Consider the following 9,912-nt stretch of genomic DNA (forward strand, 5'->3'; position numbering starts at 1 on the left):
GTGCTCCAACGCCCGTCGATGTCCTCCACCATGTTTGCATCGCTGAACACAGTGAGTTGTAGCCTACTCCCACTGGTCCTTGGGAAGATGATCCCATGATCCACCATCCCCTTGACATAGCGTAGTAGCCGCTTCACCGCAGCCTAGTGATCCTCTCTAGGATCCTCCATGAAGCGATCGACATAGCCCACGGCGAACGCAATGTCCAGCCTCGTGTGAACTAGGTAGCGCAGACCACTGACGATGCTCCGGTAGAGTGTCGCATCCACCTTCGCCATGATGCTGGCCTTCGTCAGCTTCAGCCGCTCCTCCATCGGAGTCATGCATGGCTTGCACTCTGCCATGCCACTCCTTTCCAACAGCTTGGAGGCATATGCGCTCTAACCGAGTATGAGTTCCTCCTTCCCCTGTCTCACCTCAAAGCTGAGGTAGTAGGAGAGTGCACCGAGATCGCTCATTCAAAAATGAGCCGTCATCTCGCACTTGAAGCTATTGATGTCCTCCATTCGCATGCCAGTGATGATCAAGTCATCTACATACACGTCGACGATGAGCCCCTCCTTCCCTCGTCGCCACATGTAGAGCGCGTGCTCGGTTGTGCACCTCTAAAACCCAAGCTCGCCTAGCATGGCGTCAAGCTTGGCGTTCCATGCTTGTGGGGCCTGTCGCAGCCCATAGAGCACCTTGCGTAGTTAGAGCACCCTATGCTCTTCTCCCTTGACAACAAAGCCTAGAGGTTGCATGACGAAGACCATTTCCGACAGTTCATTGTTGAGGAAGGCTGATTTAACAACCAAGTGATGGACGCGCTAGTCCTTTGCTGTTGCCAAGGCAAGTAGCAAATGGACCGACTCCATGCGTGCTACTAGCGCAAAGACCTACTCGAAGTCTATGCTCTCACGCTGAACAAAGCCTCGGGTGACGAGGCGTGCCTTGTGCTTGACAATGGTGCCAAGCTCGTCCCTCTTGACTTTGTACACACACTTTAGGCTGATCGGATGACATTCTAGAGGTGGATCAATGAGCTGCCAAGTCTCATTTTCCTCGATCGCCTTCATCTCCTCTAGCATCACCCTTTGCCAGTTTCCGTCCTGCTCGGCTAGCATGAACATGGGTGGTTCCTCTACACTGACTAGCAGCAGCTCTACGTCATTAACAAGCCGACCAGCCAATCCTAAGGGTCCTGTGCCACCGACGATGTCGTCTAGCCTTCGGGATCGCACCTCCTCACCTTCGTGGAAGGCATCCATGAACTCAGTGATGTCACTTTGAGGTGAGACGAACTCGATCAGTGTCGATGGAGTTCCTTGTTCCACCGGAGTGCTCAGTATAGTACCTGAAGTACTCGACACCCCAGGTTCAGTGCTTGGCACTACTTCTGAACAGCTCATCATAACTCCTACAGTGTTAGGCCACACTATAGGAGTGTTCAGCCTTAGTCTTGGAGTGGTTGGCACCACTATAAGACGTCTTGGCTCCACTACGGGAGTGCTCAGCACCCGTCCTAGAGTGGTTGCCACCACTACAGAACCGCCCGGCACCACTCCTGGTTTGCTCGGCATCCCTCCAGGAGTGCTCGACAATCCTCCTGGAGTGCTCGACATCCCTCTTGAAGTGCTTGGCTCCACCACCGGAGTGCCCGGCACTCCTCCTAGAGTGATCAGCGCCTCTTCCCCAGCGTCTCCACCACCTTGGATGACCTAGTGCTCGACGATGAAGGTGCTGGTGAAGCCACCAGCTTCCCCCGTGCTCGGACTGCTCTAGTCTCAAGCCGCCTCCTCGTCAAACACGACATTGTGCGAGACAAGCACCTTGTCTCTGCATGGGTCATAGAGCTGATATGCCTTGGTACCCTCTACGTAGCCTAGGAACACCATGGGTGTGCTCCTGTCCTCTAGCTTGGTGAGGTTCGGCTTCATCTTCCTAATGTGGCCGATGCAACCGAATATCCAGAGGAAGGACATGCTCGGTTTGTGCTGATACCAAGCTTCAAACGACATCTTGCCCATTAGGGCTTTGGTCAGAGCACGGTTGAGGATGAACACCACTATGGTCACCGCCTCCCCACAGAACCTTGTCGGCATGCCTTTAGCCTTCATCATTGATCGGGCCATGCCGACCACCATCTAGTTCTACCTCTCCACCACGCCATTCTATTGTGGAGAGTACGGCACGGTGTGGTGTTGCCCTACACCCTGATCCATGTAGTACGCAGTGAACTCCACCAAAGTGAATTCACCGCCACGATCAGTCCTTGGCACGCGGAGCTTCTTGCCGCTCTCGGTCTCCACGCGCATCTTGAATTTCTTGATCACCACCACCGCTTTGTCCTTGCTTGTCAGGAGTTGTAGCTACATGTTGCGACTGTAGTCATCCATGAGCAGGAGGAAGTACAGTCGACCACCATTTGTAGCAGGCATGATTGGCCTGCAGAGGTCGCCGTGAATGAGCTTGAGAGCTTCCTTCGTGCGATACTTGGCCGCCTTTGGGAAAGGTAGCCTCCTCTGCTTCCCAGCCAGGTAGTTGTCACATAGCTCACCTCCATGCTTCATGTGAGGTAGCCCTCAGACCATCTTCTCCAGCCGACCAAGAGCATCGAAGCTGAGATGTCCGAACCGGGCATGCCACATCCACAGTTCCTTGGAGTGCCTTGCCACCAGGCACACTGGCTGCTCTACCTTTAGGTTGAGTAAGTACAATTGGTTTAGAAACCTCTTCACCTTAGCAAGAAGTCGCTGCTCCCGGTCCCTGATCCTAAGGACATTGTCCTTAATTAGTACCTCACTATTGCGCTCATCCAGCTGACCAATGCTGATAACGCTGGAACACAGCTGCGGGATATAATATACATCCATTAGCATGTGGTGCTCCCCATTCTAGCATTTAAAGATAATGGTGCCACACCCTTGGATAGCCACCCTTGAGCCATCACCAAACTTCACCATACTAGTAACATCGTCGTCGAGCTCGGAGAAGGATGCCTTAGAGCCCATCATGTGATGGCTGGCACCAGAGTCCAAATACCACCGCTGCTCCTGGTCGGTGCCCACACATCCAAGGTAAACTTGGGCACGTGGTTCGTCGAGGTTGACGGTCTTTAGGGCCTTCCTGGTTCTTTCCACCATCGTTGCCTCTTCCTTCTCCTCGGCCTCGACATCGTGCAGTGCACAAAACGTTGCCATTAGGATAGTGACCTCATCCTCATCATCAGCTTACGCCAGATGAGCTTTAGCCTTCTTCTCCTGCTTGCGGTTTGGGCACTCATGTGCCTAATGGCCCATCTTCCCGCAATGCCGGTAGGCATTGGGGTCGACCTGCTTCTTCTTCAAAGAAGCCTTGCTGTGGCGCTTACCATTGCCACCGTGGCTGGAGGGGGCTGCCTTCCCAGAGTTCCTCCGAGTAGCCCACTCCTCTTCCGTCAGTAGGAGTTTCCCGCTGTCCTTCATTGCTGTCGCCTACTCCAGGCGCTCGTCCACCGCCCACAGATGGCCTGTCACATCCTCAATGGTGAGGGTGGACAAGTCCAGCATCGTCTCTATGGAGAGAGCGATCTAGATGTACTTTGTCGGCACAGAGTGGAGGTACTTGGAGACCGCCTCCTCTTCGTCGATGGTGACACCATGGCTCTTCAGCTTGTTGATGAGCATCTATAGGTGGAGGGAGAAGTCCTCCACTGTTTCGCCATCCTTGAACTTGAGGTTAGCGTACTCCTGCTTCAGAAGCTAGGCCATCGCCTTCTTTGCGTGGTCGAAACCGACGCGCATCGCCGCAATAGCCTCCAACGCCTCCTTAGCAGAGCTCTCCATCCCCAATGGCTCCCTGTACTCCACCGGTACAGCAGCGAGGATAGCCTCTAGCGTTGACATGTCATCTTCTTCATTGTCGGTGCCCTTGTCAATAGCATTCCAGAGCCATCGGGCTCTGAGCTTGACCTTCATAGTCACCGACCACTCTCTATAGTTGGTGCGAGTCAGCGTTGGCCAACTAGTGCCGCTGACCTCCTACACCGTGCGAACAATGACCTCCAGTCGTGGTTGGGTAGCCATAGCAGTGCCACTGCTGTCGCCCATCTCTGAACCGCCCATCATCGCCAGTGGTTAGTCTGGCGACAGCGCTTATACGGCTCCAATACCACTTGTTGGCCCACAGGATCATTGGCTCAGGTGAGTGAACCACTCACCAGTTTTGCCGAGCACTCGCTAGTGTCGCCGAGCACCCACTAGCCATGCCGACTACAAACAAGCGTTGTCCGTCCCCACACACTATGGCTGGAGCTAGAAGAAGAAGGGAGAATAGAGCATGCACACACAATACAAGACACCAGCGTTGGATGAAGCCCTATCTGTGAGATGGCAAATCTAAGTTCTCTTTACTGAGTTGTCATGGTAGTCTATTTATACAACTCTATTCATCTAGTCCTAATATAGCGCACATGCTATAATAGTAACTAGATAACATATAGGGTTGACTCTGCGCCAGCCACTACATGTGCCCATAGTGCTGTAGATGAGCCATGTGGCGCCTGCACCTACAGTGCCTACAGTATCACAGCAAGGGGCCTTTTCGACGTCGCCTTCCCTTGCTGTGTTCACACAAGGTAGCAGTAGATTATGTAACAGAACCAACCCGATCCAATATGGGGCAAGATTTGGGACCTGAACTATCCAAGCAAGATCAAGCACTTCATATGGTGATTTTCATATAATAGCCACCCCTACGATGCAACCTAGTTCGACGGGGTTTGAAAATAGATACTGTATGTCCCATATGTGGAAGGGAAGAGGGAGATGGAGCTCATTTATTTTTTAAATGCAAGTTAGCTAGAAACGTGTGGCAGTTGCTTTCTTGCATGTTCACTTGTGCTATTCAGCCGACTTTAATCCGTACCAATCAGTCATAGAATAGTGTTTTTCTCTCACAACAAACCAGCCGTACAGATCAGCGAAAGCCGATTTAATACCAGCCGATTTAATATCAGTAGAAGCCGATATAATAGGGTGGTGCTAGCTGCTCTAAACACACGAGTTGAGGCTTTGGAGCATATCTTGAAAGGGAAGGAAGAGAATAAACTATTGATGGTGATACTGCTCTGGTTTTTATGGACAGAAAGAAATACTGTTCGCGAAGAAGGAAAGCGGAGAAGTGCTGACACCCTAGCTTGTTCGATCAGGCTTGTACGCAGCTGAGAATTCTAAAACACAAGGGGAAGAAAAACTGAGAGTTCAAACACCAATGGAGCACTGGAGTAGGCCATCAGTGGGGATGCTGAAGTCTGAAGATGAGCTATGACGCTTCCTTCAAGGCTGAATCCAATACAAGGCAGCTAGGGATTCATCATACGCGACAATGATGGTGATGTGGTGCTCATAGGCCGAGGGAGAATCAATCATTTGCTCAGCGCTTCTCACGCGGAAGTCATTGTAGGGCTGCAGGGTGTCCTAGCTATGCTGAACTTGGGCATCAGTAGATTAATCCTAGAAACTGATTCCCTTTTCTCCAGCAAGAGATGACTTCGGTGATGCCCTATGCAAGACCAGAGGGAGGGCTGGTAAATGAATCGAAGTCTTTAATTGCTTCAATTTTTTCTGCTTTTGTGTGCGTGTTCAAGAGAAGAGAATGTAATAGGCTTGCCCATGTATTGGCAGAGCTGGGTTTCAGAGTGTGTTGAGGGACAAGAGCTGATCACTAGCTCTATCCCAAACAATGTAAATGTTCTTGTCGCTGCCGATCGTTTGGCAGACGAGTAATGGATATCCTAGTTAAAAAAATAGGACCAACAAAAATAGCTACAACAAATAGATCCGGTTTAACTTCTACTTGCCAACCCATATATATTAAAGATATGAAGGCACGCCGAATCAGCGGCCTCGCAGGGTGTCTACGTAAGTTCTGTTTATTTGGTGCGTTAGATAGAAATTCCACAGCTCAGATGAAGCGCGTCATAATCGGTCTTCCTCCGTGCATTCGGCAGTGGATAGATGAAGCAAGTGGACGCATTCAATGAAGTATCGCTTCCCTGGTGATCGTACCCGGCACGCAAATGGACGGTGACGCGTAGCAGGAGACGGTGGATTCTCGACATGCATGGCCGGTGCCTAATTAGCATGGTGGTCGGCATGCATATGAGTACGTGTGCATGCATGCTGCTGGGACCTTGCTTGCTTTGTAGAGCTAGGCTCCACCGTGGTCCTCTCATGTAAAATGGTGCTCCTTCCTCTTTCTCTCTCTCATGTAAATGGCAAGCGACAGCAGCTCCGCTCCTCCCCTCCTCTCTCTCGTCTCTGCGCTCTCGCTCTCTCCCTCGCTCCTCGTCGCGACCACCGAGGCTGCCCACACACTATGCGCCATCCAACGCTAGTGGTGTGGCCGCGTCTGAGCCCCTGCTCTCCCCCGGGACTGCCTCGTCCTGCCGGTCCATGTGTGCTCGACGAAACCCTAGCTACCTCTTCCTCACCATCGGCGGCGGCAGCGACGAAACTCGGCGCCTCAATCTGGCGGTACCTCACCCTCTTCCTCTCCTACCCCAATGCGGACCACCCCTAGAGCGACGGTGGGCGTCCTCTTCTTCTCCTCCCCCGATGCTGGTGGCTCCAGAGCGGCGACGGGTGAGCTAGCCACGTCAGGCCCCTGCGCGGGCGGCGCACCGCCTTGGGTGGCCCCTGGAGCGATGGCCCCCAGCACGGTTGCCCCCTACACCACACCTAGGTAGGCGTGCGCCACCCACGCGGTAGGGCCATCGCCAGCAGTACGCTCGACCTGGATTCACGTCCGTGGGCCTGCGTCCTGTGTTTTCCTTCCTTCTCCTTTCTTCATCCGGCTTGTGCCTTACCGGTGTCATTGCCCGTGGTTTCGTAAATGGACATGCCTAGGATTTGCATAGTACTTGGGCTTCCTCAGCTTATGGTTTTGTCTCTCCTCCATGCTATACTCACGACGACAGCTGCGCCGGTGCTGATGCTCCTTGGCTCTAAAGCCCAGGTGAGTTCCCACATCCTCCTCTTCTCTTGCTCCTCATTAGGCGTTGCAGCCCATCCCCTCTCCAGCAGGCGAACGGAATTGGAATGTCAAATTGTGTTGGTTTCAGAAAGGGGACACAGAGGATAAGCAATATTGCTTTGCTGGGGATTCTTGTTGATCTGGGGGGACAACTCCATATGCCTTCCTCACCTTTGGATAAGAAACCTATGCTATGGTTTGTTGCTCTGTATGCTAGATTTCTGCTGCCTGTAGTTTAAGTGTTCGATTAAATGCCTATTCAAGTTGTGATCTTGACAGCCTCCACAGCCCTACTTCATACGAATCAAATATGAGCAACAACGTTATCCTAAAATGCTGAAAGGCATGTCTTGGAAAATTAATTTATAGGTGTTTCTTGTTGATGACTGATATCTAGCATCCACTAAAATTGAAAACTTTATTGAAAATTAATTACTTGTGACATTCACAATCAAGAAATAGTTGTATTATTATTATTTTTATTACTCTTGGATTTCTAAGTCTCCAATCTCGATTCATGTTCACAGCTGATCTCTCCCAATCTAGTGTCACATGGACACTCACTCATTTCTACTAAAAGGGTGCCATTGCTAATTTGAGCACGAAACTCACCAAACACATAATATGAATACCTTATCTATTTTGTTGCTTCTTCCAGGCTTCATGCTTATAAAGCTCCAATTGTTTTATCACGAAAAAATTTCTGTTGAGATGGCTTTCTGGCTTCTCAACATGTTTTGGTGTTCACAGCCTATATCTGCACTTATCTTTCATTTCCTCCATATCAATGCTTGATTGTTGGCTTCTATGAAGGTATCTAATACTGAATATGATGAGCACAAAGGAAGAATAGCAATTGGACGGCTGCATGCAGGAGAACTTCAGCGTGGCATGGAAGTCAAGGTATAGATCTGCTCTGCTTGTGCATGTTTTGGCGTAATAATGTGAACATGAACATTCCAGTTAGAAAGTTATATTAAATGTGGTAGTATCACATGCAGGCTCAACCAAAGGAGAGATTGAAATTCCTACTAAGTGAAAATAACCATTTACAGTGACGTGTTATATGGTTCTTTACTACATATATGTTGGATAAAGTATTACTAAGTCGATGCCACAATGCTGGTAAATTTCATTTCCAATATAATAAAATGTATAGCATTTTTTACGAGTACCTGAGTTTTGCCTTCTCTATTTGAGATTGGCGCCTTATGATTCATCTCAAATTTCTTGAGGAAGTCTGTGAGTAAAGCAAATCATATATAAGATAAAAGGAACTGCTGGGATTAATTGAGGCCTAAGCAGCCTCCACATCTCTTTAGCTTACATGTTAGGCCTTGAAAGCTTAGCCCCTTGGATATGATTTCAGCACAAACTATGTCAGGATTCTTATGAGTTGCTTTGATCTATTAGTATAGGATGAGCGCTCAGTGAGTTGTGTCCTGTTTATTTCTCTACCCCATAATTAATTCTTCAAAATCCTACTTGCAATAAAACTAATTATAGTTCAGTAATGAAACACAATGTGATGAGCTGGATTTGGCTTGATTCTGTAGGTTTATTTAGTATCCATAATTAGAGAATATAAAATCACTGACAATTAAATTGAACTCTTATTCCTGAAGTGCTCACTAAAATTAGTTGTGATACCTCTCTGGTTAAGCTTATTATGGTACCTGACTTCCTGAAATTTTTGACTCATTTTGTTTTTGTTAGGTGGTTTTGACTCCAATAGTGGTCTGACATGCATCATTTTTCCTTCTCTCGCAGACACTCTTTATCGTGTCCCTGTGCAACAATCAGCTCTTGTATCTTATTGAAAAGGAGTTAATCTGGATATTTGGTCACATTCCTGGGTTTTCTGTCACCCTTCCATCTGTGATTGTCAAACTCCATGCTGCCAAGGACAAGTATCTATCACCACCAACCCCAGTCTCACTGTACTCACAAATGGAGGTTAGCACCATCAGTTTAAATCTGTGACCCTTTGACTTTGAGCTTGAATGACCTGTCTTACGCGCCCTTAATTATTCATCTCACTTTCTTATTGGTTCAACAATTATACCAAGTACAGGAGAAACAGTGGAATTTCTCTTTTACATTTGTCTGGAACTCTATAGTGTAGCTTGTGCTTCTGAACTTCTTCATTAAGATAATCACGTCAACAGCACAGAATTATCTTAAAAAGCAACAGGATATGGAGATGGAACTTATTTCCGATTCCCCGCTCCTGGACCATTCTAAAACTAACTAGTGGCACAGCTAGTGGTGTTTATTCAGCTTCTAGCTGCAAAGATTCTCCTCTGTAGCCTGAACTCCTGGCTAAGCCCCTGCAGATGATTTCAAGTTCCAACAATTAGTATTAGTAGTTATTCATCTGTACAGTGAACAAAATCATGGGCTTGGTTAACTAGTCAAGTGATGGCTGCGTCCTTTTGTCATTGTGCCTGTACTGGCAGTTCCTCGAGGAGGAGTCATTTTGTTTATTTTTCGGACATCTACACTGATAAACAGTAGGGATTGTTTATGGACCACGGTTGGCTTTGCCAAGATGTATCCCTCATACCTGTTCCTCTTTATTTTTGAGACTTGAAATGCAATAGAAACCTGGGAGGATTCAACAATGATACATCACTGTGACAAGTTTACTGTGTTCATTTGTTTTGCCATTGGCGGCAGCAGGAGAAGGCTTCTTTGTTCTTGAGATGAAACGTGTCTGCTTTAAATTTTGAAATGGATTGATTGAGATTGCTCAGGTCTAGTCTGTATTTTGGATTGTTTGATTGACGGTGCTACCAAGCCAATCTCATTTTAAGATGGAGTCAGAAGTACATTTGATGCAGAAGCCAGTACATGACACTTCCTCAACTGTTTGCTTGAGTTCCTAGGGAGTTGCTTGCATTCAAATATGAAAGT

Source organism: Miscanthus floridulus, chromosome 2 (assembly GCF_019320115.1).
Source record: "Miscanthus floridulus cultivar M001 chromosome 2, ASM1932011v1, whole genome shotgun sequence".
Lineage (NCBI taxonomy): Eukaryota > Viridiplantae > Streptophyta > Magnoliopsida > Poales > Poaceae > Miscanthus > Miscanthus floridulus.